A 17,684-nucleotide genomic window follows, 5' to 3' on the forward strand; every position below is an offset into this window, starting at 1 on the left:
TATGTGATCCCAGAGGATCTAGGGATGATAAGGCACATGCAGGAGAGGCCGGTCACCATGTTAGGTTGATTGCCAGCTGGACCTTGGTGGGATGTCTCCCCTTACGTCGAGGTGACTATATATTGGCCTTGCCTTGGTGGCGTGGGTACACTCTCATGGTATGCACGATGTGTTTGAGGTGCATCCAAGGTGGCTCCAAAGTGGAGTCTATGATCTAGGCAAAGGCAAGTCATTGCCTACATGGTGACGAGGTGTTAAGCAATGATTCGGAAGTGCCACGTGGCATGATGTCACTAGAGGGCCAAATTCCCCCTCATCAATTGCCCCCACTCCCAAGTTAAAGTCGGTTCGGTGAAGGAAGTAGCTTGCTATAGGTCTCTAGGCCAAGGTGACTGGGTTCAGTAGGTTCACTATTGTCAGTTCAATCTCTTGCCTGAACCGGTCGATAGAGCATGTTGGGTGAGCAAACGTTGCGGGGCAAATTTAAACTTTGAATTGAGTGTGCATATTTGAATTTTGAATTCTTCCTCGGAACTTGAAGCGGGGTGTCTCTTCGAACCATTGGATTGAGAGCATCTTGGACGTTAGTTACTTGAGTCCCTTGCCTATATATAGGGCCCCCCTGAAGGGTCATATTTTTACTATTTTTGGAGTCTTTTGCGGAGCAGTAGAGTGAGAGATCAGAGAGTTCAGTGAGAGCAAGTGAGGTCAATTCTTGTTTGGTGAGGTCTATCTTGCTCGGCGAGGTTGGTAACACTTAGCGAGGTCGGTTTACTTTCCATGGTCATGTCAGTGAGTCCTTTCCCTTTGTTTTAAATTATGTCTTCGAGTGAGTTAGAGAGGGAGTACCACTAGGCCACTTGATCCGAGGCGGGGACCTTGGCTCAAGAGTGATGAGGTTCCCAAAGAGGGACCTCCACCTCCGAACACCAACCCAATATGAGATCTCAGTTCGGGCCTACTAAGATAGTTGGTGAGGAAATCATTGACCTGATCACGACATACTAGATACCCAATATCTTCAACTACATCCAACCTAGTGAGGACTAGCCTGGAGTAATAGGCGGACCAAAATCTATGCCTTTCTACAACTCTATCTGCTCAAACGCTCCTAGGAACAGAATGTTAGCAAAGCTGTCAGAATCCATAAGAATACACTTCACATCAAAGTCGTGGATGATGAGTTTGACTACAAGGGTGTCATCATGAGGGTAATGGACCCCGGATGTGTCGTCCTCGGTGAAATAGATCACCTCCTTGATGCGGAGCCATTTTGGTGGGTTCTCCTCTTCATGCTCTAGCTCATGGGTGGAGGTTTGAATGGCCAAGGTGCTACAGCCTGCGACTATAGACCCATCCGTGATCATGTTAATGACTCCACAAACCGGGTGGTCATTCTGTTGCTATTCACGCAAGGGCTGCTCTCTCCTCAACGGAGCCTCTTCTCTTCTTGGCTGGTTGGCATGTCGGTCATGGTCATCTCTCTTGATAAACTTTTTCATATATCCCCTCTGGATCAACTCTTTGATCTCATCTCTTTAGATTTCGATAGTTTTTTGTGTCGTGTCCTTGCTCTCTGTGGAAGTGGCAATATTTGTCTTGGTTCTGGTTGGATGGGTTGCCCTTCAGGGGAGGTGGCCACTTTAGGTAGTTGGCTGAGTCCCTTCTGGCATTGAGAGGAGTGTAGTTCTTTGTCTTTATCGGTGGAATCTGGGAGTATCGACCTAGTGACTTGCTGCTTCTCTAGGGAGATTTGGTTCTGTGGAAGGGAGACCTACTACACCTGTTGCAAGGAAACCTACCACGCCTGGGTGACATACTTTTCTTCTACTGCTTATTGCTACCTTGGTCATCTTCCAATCTCTTCCTCTTCCCGCTCGGCTTGCTTCTGGAACCGAGTGCTTCCTCTGCCTTGATGTACTTGGCAGCCTAGTCTTTGCCTCTTCCTCATCCTTTAGGGTGAAGCAGCTTTTCCCTGGTTCACGTCTGGTGCATCTATGACGTCTCCTTTGGGACCCCTTAGTGGAATCATTATTGGTAGGCCTGACTGAGGAGGTAGCCTGACTAGTTTCCTTTATTGGGACGTAGGTGGAGTCCCGAGCTTCCTAGGTGCAGGTCCTCTCCAAGTTAATGATCCTGGGCATCTGACTCTAGTTGCTATGATGGGCATTCTACTGGCAGAGGGGATCTGACACATGGTTTTGGTTCTGGTTCAGGCCATTGGGCTGCTAGTTCAAGTTCACTATTGGTGTAGGGACATGACTAATGACCTGTTGTTGTGGCTCCTGTGGTGGTTGCGGCATCTACAATCCGAGCATGGAAATTTGCCCTATCTTAATGTTTTGCGTTGTGGCATTTTGAATAGATTGATTTTGCTCCCCAATCGAAGTGCCTTCAACTTGGATGTTGTCAGCGATGTTGACATTGTTGTTGCTTGTTGAGGCCATTGCTTAAATCAGAGAGTATGTGAGAACTTATATTTTATGTTGTGGTTCCCATAGACGATGCCAATTGATGGTGTGTGATTTGGTGCTCCCTACTAGAGGATAGTTCGAATGACAGACTGACTAGGTCGGTAGGCCGAGTTGCAAGAAAACTGTTAGAGTACTCGGGATGGGTACTCTGATGCTTAAGTTAGCAATGAGTGTTAGATAGTTATGCCCTTAGCAACAATCAGATTGATGTATCTTTTGACATTTATTGTAAATGAATAAAGTACATAATTGATTCATGTCATTATGGTATGTTTCTGTGTAATACCCTTAAATTGGACACTTATAAGACTCGTGTTAGTTTAGAATCTTCACAATCGTTGGATAGATCTGGGGAGATTTATCCTGCCAAGGCTGACACTGATGTGTTGCCAAGTTGGTTGGGGTGGCTTGTCTCAGCTGCCAGGGTGAGACATGAGGTACATGTAGTTTGGTTTTTCTTGAAACCTTGGACCGGACCAAATTCCTATATTGCCCTAAACCTTGGAGATATATGGGCAAAACTGGAATGTTACTAGGTGTTGGATTGGGATGTCTTTGATATGCCAATCAGTGAGATCCTTAGAGGGGGCCAAAACCTGGGTATACTGGGATAGTCTGAGAATTCACCTAAGTGGGTGATCATAGTGACAAGATCAGCCCCTTTGTCGGACAAAGTGAATGATCGGGGAATGCACTCTCTTTGATGAAAACCTAAGTGGCTGATGTGTAGATCAATGTTAAGGTCCCACGCCATACAAAGAGAGCCAACTGGGCAGCAGGTTAAAGAGTAAGTGAGCACATAAGCTTAATGGGCCTAAGGCCCAATTCAAACTAGGCTTGAGTTAGTTAATTAAAAGAGGGCGAATTCAGTTTTAAATTGATTAGGATTAGCTGAAGGATAAGATAAGTCTTATCCATTTAAGAGTCCAAATCCAAATATAAGATTTGGATTAGGAAACTCTCTCCTAATTAGATTTGGAGGTTGATCCAGAGAAGGCTATAAATAGGGGGCAAATTCTTCAGATTATACACAACAACAAACTTCATAATTCTTCCCAGTTATTGCCGCCCTACCTAGTTCGATCTCTACTTGTGGATCTGATCAAGAAGAATTCTTGATATTGTTTCTTGGTAGAAGAAACAATCAAAAGGTGTGCTCACCAGCCCTTTCTCGATTCTTGTTGAAGAATTCAGGTTCTTGCTGAAGAACCATCCCGTTGATCTTGCTTCACTACACACTGTGTCATTTTCAGTGGAAGCGAGTTTTGGTCTTTTTCTTTAGGCGTGAACACCTGCGTTGGGAGTTACTGCTACTTCGTATCAGGTATATCCCTCACTTCCTATTGGTTCTAAATCTGGTCCAGTTTTGGATTCAAGAACGAACCTTGAAAATACGGTTTTCTAAATTAGGGAATACGATTCCCGGATGGGAGATGAATAAATTTTTGAAAATTTTCCCAACCTTCCTGTAGGGTTCAGCCATCCATATGATGGATTTCCCATCCCTTCAGTGGTATTAGAGCTAGGTTCAAGTCTTGAACCAAATTAGATCAGATCTGGATCTGCGCAAATCGGGTAGAACGCCTTCTACCCGATTTGCGCAGTTAGCATTTTTTGCTGGGAAATAGGTTCCTAGTTTTGGGCAAATGATTTGAAAATTAAATCTTTATTAATCTGATATACATTTAGAATTGTTCTATTTATATTTCTTGGATTTTGGGCTGTTCGTATGGTGGACATCGAAATCTTTTATTGGCGCAATGAATCTATGCAACTATTGTATTATTCATTCTTAGTCTGTAAATATTTTTTTTTATTTTTTAGACGGAATGCATAATATTTGATTCAGATTTAATTTAATAGAAAAGTTAGGTTTTTTCTATTTTATTTCATTGAAGAAGAAGCTGGTTCGCATGGAGGAGAAAACTTGCACAAATAAGAAATTTGTGATCTGAGATTCGCAAAAATTGAATCTGCAAGCTGCGACCAACTTTTTTTCTTACAGGTTTGGATCCACATGAACAACCCACTGATATGTTTGTTTGCTGATTTTGATTGTCATTTATTAGCCATATCTAATTTTCAGATCATCTTCTTGAATTGAATCTTGAATTAAACACCAAACCCTACACCCATAAAAACCATATTGGACCAAACTGGTTGGACTGAATCTGTGGTTCGATGGAGGCTGTTCACAACCCTAAAATTCCATATATGGGTTGAGGGTTTGATGGCTAATTACAAGATGCAATTTGGCCCACCTCTGTAAAACCTTGTTTTAATTTGTTAAAATTGCTTTAGCCCAATTCAGCATATACCTAGATAATATTATTTGATAATATTACAGACTTTAAATGGGCTGAAAAGGTTTTTAAATTTTAATTATGGGTTTTATAGTTATTTAATTGATCGGATCAATTATGGATTTCATGCATGTGATGTATGTGATGTGATGTGCTACGTACATGGGCCATAAGTACTTGGCCCATGTTAATTTGATAGTAGCTCTTTTGAACACCATGGTTGAATGTACATCATTGCCATGGTGCCCTTAAGACCATTGGATGATCTCCTTTCTCAGTGGGGCCCGCTTCAGTTTCTCCCCAAGATGAACACCCCAGAACCCTAGCCATTTTGGGCCCATTTTGAATATGACTTTATGAAAGTCAGTGAGAGCCACTTTGGTTTGACCTAAATCAGATCTAGAGAGTTATCATTTTCGTTCCCTCCAGTAAATATAAGTGCATGTGATAGGGAATTTTATATGATGAATTCTCTAAAGGCCTTCCATCATTAGTATGAAGTTTGGTTGTATTGGTGGGTGGAGATGCACCATAAAATTGGGTTATCCATCTGCTAATGCAGTTGGTTGTATTGCTTTATAAGATGATAGGGGCGTCATAGACCGATGTGGGAGAGGCCTATCTTAAAATGGAAGACTTTCTCATGGTACCTTGGCGTTCACGAACATGATGGGTGAACATTTACTTGACAGAAAGGTTTAACATAAAATGGCTATGAACCTTGTCTGATAGAGGCCAAAGGGAAAGCTCATAAGATGAGTGGATAAGATCTTTCACAGAAGGTGGTGGGGTTTTGCAGCTGAAACAGTTGGCTCCATGCACCCCATGTGGTTTTCCACATTTCCGGAGACACAAATGTCTCCATTACTGAGATTGGAGGAAATATCAGAGATGCCCAAAATGGAAATGGAACATAGATTAAAAGCCCTTTCTATGTGATGACATGAATCAATTTAGGTTGTGGACTTATAAATCCACTTTGCCTTTACCAGAAATGGCAAATGGAAACTTCACCAAGTTGTTGGATGATAACAAACTCAAGGGCTTTAATTATGTTGACTGGTTCCGAAACCTTATGTTGGTTCCGACAACTGAGAAATTGGACAAAATTGCTAAGAACCCCGTTCTAGATCGTCCTGGTGACAGGTCTTCTGAGGCCAGAAGAAGAAGAGAGTATCAAGAATGGGAAGAGAAAACTTCACTTACCTAGTGTTATATTATAGCCTCTTTAGACAATCCGATACAACAACAATTTGATAAGATCGAAGTGTCCAAGGATATATTGGATAGTCTGTAGACTATGTAGGAAGAGCAGAACAATTCTAATCGACAGGAGGTCTTAAAATTGTTTATGATCGCATAGATGACCGAAAATCAACAAGTTCATGACTGTTGTCTAAAGATGATGAGTTATATCAATGAACTAGAAGCTCTCGGGTCAAGGATAGACCATGACACCAAAATTGATGCTGTTTTCAATTCCTTGCCTCTGTCATTCAATCAGTTTATCATGAATTACAACATGAATAAGCTAAACGTTAGCTTTCAGGAACTCAACAATATGTTGTAGAGGGCTGAAGAACTGATTAAGAAGGATAAGCCGATAGCCATGCTTGTTGAATGTGGCAAATCAAGCAAGAAAAAGCGGAATGCTAAAAAGAAGGCTCAGAAGAAGGGTAGCAAAACCAAAAAGTAGAAGAAAGACAAGGTATCAGATTCCTATCACTTCTGCAAGCAGACCAGCCACTGGAAGAGGAATTGTCCTTAATACCTAGAGACTAAGAAACAATGTATGTTTGATTCTTTCATCATAAAGACCAATCTGTTGGTCACTTCTGCTTCCTGGTGTATTGACTCCGGGGCTTTGACTTATGCGTGTAACTCACTGCAGGGGTTCAAGATAAGAAGAAGACTGAGTGATGGAGAAGTGACACTTTACTTGGGGACTTCTACAACTGTTGTAGCTATGACCATAGGCACTATAGAATTAGTTTTTAGAGAAGGGATTATTGTATTGAAAGATTGTCTTTTTGTACCTAATTTAAGAAGAAATTTGATTTCTGTCTCAAAGTTGTGCATGAATGGTTATTCTATTTTGTTTAGTAATGCGGCTTTTATTAAACAGAATAACAAATTCCTAGCATATTGAGAACTTGAGAATGGTCTTTATGTTCTCCATTCCTCTATGAAGAATAATAAATTCCTAACATTACCGAAACTACGTCGTAAATAATCCCCAAGAAAAGAATTCGTAATACAGTTAGTCCCACATGCCTGTGGCATTACTGACTTGGACACATTAATATAGATCGTATCACAAGGCTAGTAAAGGATGATCCTTTGGATTTTCTAACTGTAGAAGATCTTCTAACCTGTGAACCTTGCCTTTAGGGTGAGATGACGAAACGACTATTTAACGGTAAGCCTGAAAGATCTACAGGCACACTTGACCTGATACATACTAATGTATGTGGTCCTTTGAATGTTAGGACATGTAATCAGTATGTTTATTTCGTAACCTTTACTGATGATTATTTTCGGTATGGTTACGTGTACCTAATGAGACATAAGTCTAAAACCTTTGAAAAGTTCAAGGAGTTCAGGAAAGAAGTCAAGAAACAGTTAGGGAGAGAAATTAAAGCCCTTCGATCAGATCGAGGTGGTGAATATCTCTATGATGAATTCATGAACTACTTAAAGGATAATGGGATAGTATCACAATTAACCCCTCCCTCTACACCACAGTTAAATGGTATGTTGGAGAGGAGGAAACGGACCCTATTAGATATGGTCCGATCACTTCTCATCCATTTAGAATTACCTACATCCTTTTGGGGATACGCATTGGAGACTACGATTTACGTGTTGAAATGGGTTCCAACTAAATCTGTTCCAAAGACTCTCTATGAGCTTTGGACCAGTAAGAAACTAAGTGTAAGACACTTGAAGATTTGGGTTATCCTACACACGTTAAAAGAATAAGTGCAGACAAATTGGAATTTAAGACCAACTGTTGCCTATTTGTAGGTTACCCAAAATGCTCTGTAGGTTACCTATTCTATGATCCAAAAGAACAAAAGGTGTTTTGCAATCGAAATTCCTATTTCTTAGAAGAAGATTACATCTTGGAGAATCTTCAGCAAGAAGTTGTTCTTGATGAGGAGAGCCTAGGAGTAGTGGGAGATGTCCCACAAGCTTTATGCGGAAGCTATGTTGGACATAAATTTTCTGAAGTGGGTAGATGCCATGAAAGCCAAGATGGACTCGATGGAGACCAACAAGGTCTGGACTCTTGTAGACCCACCCTTTGGGGTGAAAGCAATTAGTTGCAAGTGGATTTACAAGAGAAAGAAGGGCCCAGATGGTAACATTCAGACTTATAAATTTTGTCTTGTGGCAAAATGATACACTCGAAAAGAGGGAATCGACTATGAGGAGACTTTTTCGCCGCTGGCTATGTTGAAGTTTATTAGGACCTTGCTAGCTGTAGCAGCATACCATAACTACGAGATTTGGCAAATGGATTTCAAAACTGCATTTTGAATGGAGATCTTACTGAATATATCTATATGCAGCTACCTCAAGGATTCATTGTTGCGGGTCAAGAACACATGGTATGCAATCTCAACCGATGCATATATGGACTGAAGCAGACTTTTAGGAGTTGGAACATTTAGTTTGACTCTATTGTCAAACAGTTTGACTTTGAGAAAAATTTGGATGAAGCTTATGTTTACAAGAAAACCAATGGGGATAAGGTTACATTCTTGGTTCTGTATGTAGATGATATTCTACTAATTGGGAATGATGTAAGAATGTTAACTGTGGTGAAAGTGTGGCTTTTACAATAATTATCCACGAAAAATCTTGGGGAAGCCATCTATATCTTGGGACCTCGACTCTATAGAGATAGATCAAAGGATTATCCCAATTTATTTACATTGACAAAATAGTCAAAAGATACAGTATGGAGAACTCCAAGAAAGGAAATGTTCCTTTTAGGCACGAGATCACTCTCTCTAAGGATATGTCTCCCAAGACTCCCGAGGAGATTGAGGGCATGAAGGAGATTCCCTATGCCTCAGCCGTAGGGAGTATCATGTATGCCATGCTGTGCACTTGTCCTAACATTGCTCAGGCAGTGAGTGTGGTAAGTAGATACCAGCCTAACCCAAGATAGGAACACTAGACAACTGTGAAGAACATACCGAAATACTTTCGAAGGACAAAAGAGTTTTGTCTGGTATTTGATGGTAGTTCACTACAGATTGTCGGGTATGCTAATACTAACTGCCAATCAGATCCAAATGGTAGAATGTCTACATTTGGTTACATCTTTACGGTGGGGTCTTGCATAGTAAGAAAAATAGTCCACAACCTAAGCCGGGCACGTTGCCGTAAGTGAGGCTGCCTAATGAATGAAGGTGTTCATTCTGGAATTTGGAATTCAGCACATCACCCATTCCACTGTTGTGTGACAACATTGGATCTATGGGAGATTGATGTTAAAAGGTAGCATCGGCGAAGAATGTGGTAGACCCATTGACTAAGCCATTGACACAGAAAGTGTTTGAAAAACACAGAGAAATTCTAGGACTTGGGCTTATACTCGATTGGAACTAAGTGCAAGTGGGAGATGTTAGACAGTTATGTCCTTAGCTCCAATTAGATTAATGAATAAAGTACATAATTGATTCATGCCATTGTGGTGTGTTTTTGTGTAATACCCTTAAACTGGACACTTATGAGACTCGTGTTGGTTTAGAATCTTCACAGCCATTGGATTGATTTGGGGAGATTTATCCTACCAAGGATGACACTGATGTGCCGCCAAGTTGGTTGGGGTGGCTTATCTTAACTGCCAGGGTGAGACCTGAGGTACATGCAATGTGAGTTTTCTTAAAACCTAAACCAAACCAAATTCTAGTATTGACCTAGACCTTGGAGATAGATGGGCAAAATTGGAATGCTACACCTGACCCTTAGACTCGATTATGGTATTGCACTAGGTGTCGGATTGGGCTGTCTTTGATATGCCAATCAGTGAGATCCTTAGAGGGGGTCAAAACCTGGGTATGTTGGGACAATTGAAGAATTCACCTGAGTGGGTGATCATAGTGACAGGATCAGCCCCTTTGTTGGACAAAGTGAATGATCGGGGAATGCACTCTCTCTGATGGAAACCTAAATTGCCGGCAGTTGATTTCAAATGTTGAAATTTGTGTTTGCAAAATATATTTATATAGAGATATACATATATCTATATATTATGGTTTCAAAATGTTTGCAAACGGTTTTAATTCCTGGGATCCATGTGAGTAGAGAGTGCAACACTGTACCTTGTAGCCGAGGGAGAGGTCCTCTCTTGTCGGGCAGTGTATGACCATTATGGGTTGAGAGGTCAAGTGTAAGACCATTAAGGATAATACCTGATGGGATAATCTTGCATCTGCCCACAGTTCTTGGGTTTTCATAAGGGGCTGGAGCCAAGAATCATTTAATGTAAATGTTGGGCCCGTTAAGAGCCCATGGTGATGGACTCAGGGGTTCATTGTCTCCTATAGTGAATTTGGACAGGCCTTGTAAAAAAGGCTAGGCTGAACCCACGTGGCTGATGCGTAGATCAATGTTAAGGTCCCATGCCATACAAAGAGAGCCAACTGGGCAACAGGTTAAAGAGTAAGTGAGCACATAAGCATAATGGGCCTAAGGCCCAATTCAAACTGGGCTTAAATTAGTTAATTAAAAGGGGGCGAATTCAGTTTTAAACTGATTAGGATTAACTGAAGGATAAGATAAGTCTTATCCATTTAAGAGTCCAGATCCAAATATAAGATTTGGATTAGGAGACTCTCTCCTTATTAGATTTGGAGGCTGATCTAGAGAAGGCTATAAATAGGGGGAAAATTCTTTAGATTTTACACAACAACAAACTACAAAATTCTTCCCTGTTATTGCCGCTTTACCTAGTTCGATCTCAACTTGTGGATCTGATCAAGAAGTGTTCTTGATATTGCTTCTTGGTAGAAGAAGCAATTTGAAGTCGTGCTCACTTGCCCTTGCTCGATTCTTGCTGAAATTACCCATCTTAATTCGGACAGACAACTAATTATTAATTTTAATTTCTTAAAATTATTATTTATTCAATAATTTTAATTAATCTTTGATTTAACAACCTTATTTTTGAATAATTGGTTTTTTATGTTCAATAAGTTTTTTTTTTGAAAAAATACAAATAATTTTTTATTTGCAATGCTAACCATTTTTTAATTATTAATGGTAATTAATAATTCAAAAGGAATCGTTTTATATTTATATTAACTCATATTAATTATTTTGAAAATAAATATTTAATGTTAATTATTTATATTAGAATTATTATCAGAAATTATAATTCATACATTTATATGAAATTATTAATTATACAATTATTATCAATAATTATGATTTCTGATAAAAATTAATTACTTGTTATAATTACTTACTAAAAATTAATTCCTTAATTATGCCAACGATAATTATTACTTTAGAATGTTAATTAATTAATGATAATTTATAAGTATTTTAATAATGTTAATTATTAATTGGGATATAGTAATTTTATATTTATATTAATTCATATTATTTATTTTATAAATATATAATTAGTGTTTCTTATTTACTTTATTATTATAAGTAATTATAGTTAATACTATTATTATTGTCCAATAAATATTTCATTTAGTGAAAGTTAAATTCTAAACTTTCAATTATTCATTATTTTTAAACTAAAAGAATTATAAAAGAAATTACTATTTCAAGAATTAACTAAAAATCGTAATTATAACAAATTAATTACTTCATTATAAAAATAAAAATAAAAATAAAAATAAAGATAAATAATAATAATAATTCAATATTACTTATTTCAAAATCAATACACACATAATAAGAATATAATATTATTTAATAATAATAAATATAATATACTTATTATTATTACTGATTCCGTAATTATAAATCTATATTACTCAATAAAGACATGTAATAAAAAACAATTCAAATTACCACTAAATGAATGAACTAAAATTCTCTGAGTATTCTAATTGACTTGAATTTGACACATCAACATGCCCAAAATTATAATTTCAACCTACATTTCCTATTTCTATCTCCCAATTCCCATAATTCAAATATACCATTAGGTTATGTACAGGTTTCCCTGCTTTTTTCCTAAAGAAAAATTCTATCTAGTCTACTTGCATTGTGGGGAGCTTAGACTTAAATCCATAACCATGATTGAGCAAAAGAAGTGTTGCCACCTAACTTGGAGGTGACTTCTGATAACTCTGCATTTTGTTGCCTTAAGGGCATCAATTCAAGGGCGTTTTTGGCCTTAGAATAGTCAAGACATGCCTTTTTCCTAGCTAAATGCAATGTTGTGGCCTCTAAGGGTATTTGTGCAAATTTTGGGGAAAATTGGAAAGTTTTCATGGCTGAAATGCAAATTTTGGGAATATAGTGTGAAGTCCAGTTGAGAGGGGGTGTTTTTGTGAAAAACTAAAAGTAGGAGGGCACCTCCTAGCTACTAAACCCAGTTTGGCGCCCCTCTTACTGTATTAGCATGCTCCCCATGCCTTAGCAAACCCTAGGGCACCTTTTAACCCATTCCCTTCACTCTCAACAAACTCTAGCCATCCCTAACTACTAAATCCTCACCTTCCATCCCTTCTAATCTCCCCCATCCATTCTAGGGCACTCTCTTTTTAGCATTCTAACCCTAGGAGCCACCTAACTTCTAATCTTCACCATTCAACCTTTAACCATTAAATCTCAGCCCTACATAATATTGGGCTACCTCTTTTTTTATTCTTAGCCTTAGGATCACCCCAAAACCATCCTAACCCTCCATCGGAAACCCTAGGGCGCCAATAACTTTGCTAAAACATAGTTGCCGCCCCTTCTTTCTTCTAATCCCAGTTGTGTCCACCCTTCTCTATAAAAAGGATCCAAGAGCTCCTGAGAAAGGGTTGGATTCTGCCCCTAGGTAAGACGGAAGACTGATATTGAGAAGTTCAAGGGTAGAGGAAGATGATGACTCCTAGGCAAGAGGAGGGGTTCCTACTTATAGTTCGCCAACACCACTACTACCACCTCTGAATCGGATTCCAACAACTTTTACTTTATTTTAGTTTTAATTTCCGTTCTTTCAATTCCAGTTTCGTTATTTACTTTTTGCAATTTATTTTCATTATGTTTGATCTTTGTTTTATTTTCTGCAGATCTGCAATTCGGCTAGGTAAGACGGAAGGCCTAGCTTGAGAAGTTCGAGGGTGGAAGGAGAGATCTAGAGACTGCTGCCTCTGATTGGATTACAGATTTTTATTTCGTTTCTTTTGTTAATTTATTTATGTTTCTGCACTTTTAACTTTCAGTACTGTTCGAATTCTATATTTTTCTCAATTTAATTAATTAATTTTTATATTTATACACTTCCCTTTCGTGTTCTCTTGTCCAGATTTGAGTGTATATTAATTTTTCCCTCGGTTCCTTGTGGATACGACCCGTTCTCATCCCTTTACTGCGTTAGTATTTGTTTGAGAGTCAAAAAATTGTATAAATATTAAACTGGTGTTCCAAAGTGCTTAACGATATGCTTCCGGACACACCAAGTTTTTGGCGCCGTTGCCGGGGGTGTAATTCCAAGTGAACCTAAAAGGATTCACATTGGTTGAACCACTAGTTTAGGAACCCTGGGTCAACCCCTAGGTCGTGTGGTTGATTTGTTTGCCTTAAAAAAAAGAAAAAAAAATTTAAAAAATCCAACTTGAATTTAGATTTTAGGAATTTAAATTTTAAAATTTGAATTTGAATTTAAATTTCAAAAATTTAAATTTCAAATTAAGAAAATTTAAAAAATCAAAATTGAGTTTAAATTTCAGAATTTAAATTTCAAGATCTAAAATTGAAATTAAAATTCAAAATTTAAATTTAAAATTTCAAAAAAAAGAAGAAAAAGGGGGTTAAAATCAAATGAATTCAATGACCAGAGTTTGTGGAATGAGAAATTACTTCCAACCTGAGCCACAAATAGATTGGAACCATGTGTCTCGACAACTAGACAAGATTAATGGTATGGCCCAAAGACTTGACGAAGTCCTTGCACGTCATCAACAAAGGCCCATACCCAACCTTGTCATCATATCCATCATATTCCATCTGTGCAACCCCGACCCATCATGTCAGCCAGTGCCTTGCGGCGGGCCCATGTCAACCAGTCAATCAAAACCAAGTACATGCGGCCAACAGATTTTTTCAACCCAATGCTTACACATTCTTTAGCCCATATAACCCTAGGTGGGAAAATCAACCCAACTTCACTTACAGGGCCCAAGCCCAAGAAACCCCCTGCCAGATATGCACTCTTAATGGTCTGAAGCCCAGACCCACTGGGAGTACAAAGATTACCCTGGGACTCAACCGGCTTAACCATGTCAAACACATACATAGTCCTAGTAGTATCATCATCCATATAACTCCATGGCCCAACAATTTCAAAGGCCATAAGTACAAAGTTCATTCCAGCAAGTGTACCCTAGGAACCAACCAGACCAACTGTATAAGGCTTACTCACAACCTCCTCAAACCTGTATCATCGATGACCAATTCATGAAGCTTCAACAAATGATCCTAAATCAACAGCTAGCCGAAGCCAAGAAGAGGAGAGGAGTAGGGCAATTACCAAGTCAACCAGTTGTGAGTCCTAGAAATTATCCACCGGGTTTTCCTCCACAACAAGTTCAACCACCTCCTAAGAACCCTCAGCTTGAAAATACCAAGGCTATTATAACCTTAAGGGGTGAGAGGATTTTATAGGACCTGTGTGAGAAAAAGAAACTTGAAGAAGAAGAAAAAGAGCAGGAAGACCCTAAGTTGAGGGGAAAAGAAGAAGGGGAGGAAACTTTAGAAGAAGAGCCTATAGTAAACCAACCCGTAGTTCTCTTTCCAACTGCACTCGCAGTCGGGCCGGTGCTAAAGAACAAAGAGGGTCACAACGAGGAGAGCAGGGAAGTCCATATTAACTTCCCTCTCCTCAATGCGATCCAACATGTCCCGACCTATACCAAGTTCTTGAAAGAGCTGTGTATTCAAATTATGGAGCCACGATCAGCCCCACAAAAAATGATGCTCTCGGAAAATGTTAGTGCAGCTCTCCTAAATCAACTCCCCCGGAAAATGAAAGACCTTAGTGCTCTCTCATAATATGTGTCATCACTGGAATCACCTTCGATTGGGCACTAGTGGAGCTTAGGGCTAGTATAAATCTGCTTCCATCTATTTATGATAGGTTTAGGATCGGCGAGTTAAAATCAACCCCAAAAATTCTGTAACTCGCTAATTAGTCAGTCAACACTCCTCGAAGTGTTATTGACGATGTCATGGTTAGGGTAGAGGGTAGTCACTTCCCATTGGATTTTATCCTAGACATGACCCTAATCGAGGAATTGAACTGCATCCCAATAATCTTAAGATGCCCGTTTCTAGAAACGACAGATACAAATCTCAACTGTAAATCGGGACAAATGGACATTTCATCAGGGGAGCAGAAAGTCCGGTTAAATATTTTTAGTGCCTCTAAGTATCCAAATCCAAGGGAAGATGAGTGCAAGTGGATATAATTGATGATCTTTTGGAGGCCCTGTCTACCCCGTGGTTAGCCCAATTTAAACCCTATATGTCGGAAGATGAAAGTGAGTTGTTGAGTATAGATGGGAATTGATGTAACCGTTTCTGGTCATGTACAAATTTTTTTTTGGCTAAGTGCCTCGCCATTTGACTTGCTCCCAAGAGAGGATGGTGGACCTCCATGGTGGTGAGCTTCTTGGTGACGAGCTCCCTGGTGGTGAGCTACTTGTTGACGAGCTCCCTGGTGGTGAGCTACCTAGTGATGAGCTACCTAGTGATGAGCTCCTTGGTGGTGAGCCCCTGGTGGTGAGCTACTCGGTGACGAGCTCCCTGGTGGTGAGCTACCTGGTGACGAGCTCCCTGGTGGTGAGCTACCTGGTGACGAGCTCCCTGGCGGTGAGCTACCTAGTGACAAGCTCCTTGGCGATGAGCTACCTGGTGATGAGCTCCCTGGCGGTGAGCTACCTGGTGACGAGCTCCCTAGCAGTGAGCTACCTGGTGAGGAGCTCCCTGGCGGTGAGTTACCTGGGTGGACTCGTCATTTGACCTGCTCCTAGGCAGCCTGTAACTCAGAGGATGGTGGAGCTCCCTGGTTTAGCACAACCCGATTGCCCTCTGTATGAGGTGATCTCCTCTCCTTTCTAGGCGGTGGGAGCTGAGGGACATGCAAGAACTCCATCTTTTCCTCCTCTTTGTAGGTGGTGGGAGCTGAGGAACCTGTGAGAACTGAATCAGAGGACTCGGAGGTATTTTCCCGGCGGGGACTCTCCGATGCCTAGGTTAGCATTCTGATTATAGGGAGCTTGGAGAGAAATGAGAGAGCTAGAGAGCAAGGATTACCTACATTTTTTCAATATCTCCCCCTTGTCTTTGGGGGTCGGAGTCCTTATATAGTGGTGTCCTATCAAATCAGGCATAACAGCCTCTGTCAAGTCAGGCGTAACCGCCTTTGTCTCTCTACCGTAGCCATTACTGCTAGAGCTGAGGTGGCGGGTGTAGGCGGCTGCTGCAGAGTACAGCTCTGCCAGTCAAGGGACAACTCTCAGGACTGGCAGACACGGCGTCGCCTAGCGAGAGACGTGGGCGCAAGCCTCCGAATCTGTCAGGTACGGTTTTCAGGTAGGAGATCTTCCTACGATACGCCAAGCTGCCCCTAAGTGCCTAGCTACCTATGCTGAGCTACCTGTAAGTGCCGAGTTGCCCCTAAGTGGTGAGCTCTGCGTAAGGTGTCAGGCTGCCTGCGGAGTGACCAGAGCTGTAAGTGCCGAGCTGCCTATGCTGAGCTACCTGTAAGTGCCGAGCTGCACCTAAGTGGCGAGCTCTTCGTAAGATGCCAGGCTGCCTGCGGAGTGGCCAGTTGCCTATGCCAAGCTCCCCGAGCTATGCCGAGTTGCTTGTGGCGAGCTCTACCGAGCTGCCTGTGGCGAGCCATGCCGAGCTATCTGTAAGAGGCAAGCTGTGGCAAGCTCTGCCAAGCTCTGCCAAGTTGCCCGATCTTCCCGAGCTGCCTAGTTGTCAAGAGGCTGCACTTGGTTTGCATGAGGTGCCAGGTGTCACAATTTCACTAGAGGGCCAAATCCGCCCTCATCAGGAACAGTGCATGAATGTGTCCGGCTGAAGACGTTAAACTTAGCGCTAGTTGGGAGGCAACCCAACGTAGTTTTCAGTTGATTTTTGTCTGTCGTGTTAGAATTGTTGTTTCTTTTCTTGATTCGAGACTAGGTGGCAAACTTTGAACCCCTCAGGAAAACCCTATCCATTGTTCCCTTTGGTCCAAATCCTTTTTGCATCATTCTACTCATGCCATTAGGGACAATGGCATCTAAGTTGGGGGGTGAGGAAAGAGAGAAAAAAATGAAAAAAAGAGAAGCTAAGCCTTTAAATATGAAGAATTAAAATTTCATTAAAAATTTAAAATTTTTTCCATTAAAAGAGATTTCCAAATAGAAAAAGTTGAGGAAACTGATAAAAGAATATTGAATTTTGTAGAAATCGGTAGCAAGTGATAGGAGTCAAAATTAGTCTTATTTGAATATTGTCGAAACCGTTTAGAAATTGGAAAATACTTTCAAGTTTTCCCTTGCCAAGATAAGAAGAGAAAGATGGAGAAATTAGACAAAAATTCTTCAAATTGTTAAAAATAGTGAACCACCCTCCCTGAACATAGTATTGCAAAAAAAAAAAAAAAGAAAAAAAAAGAAAAAAAAAAGAAAAAGAGAATAAAAGGTCAATAGACACCCTA

This window comes from Nelumbo lutea, chromosome 1 (assembly GCF_056320005.1).
Source record: "Nelumbo lutea isolate HS-2025 chromosome 1, American lotus-T2T, whole genome shotgun sequence".
NCBI lineage: Eukaryota > Viridiplantae > Streptophyta > Magnoliopsida > Proteales > Nelumbonaceae > Nelumbo > Nelumbo lutea.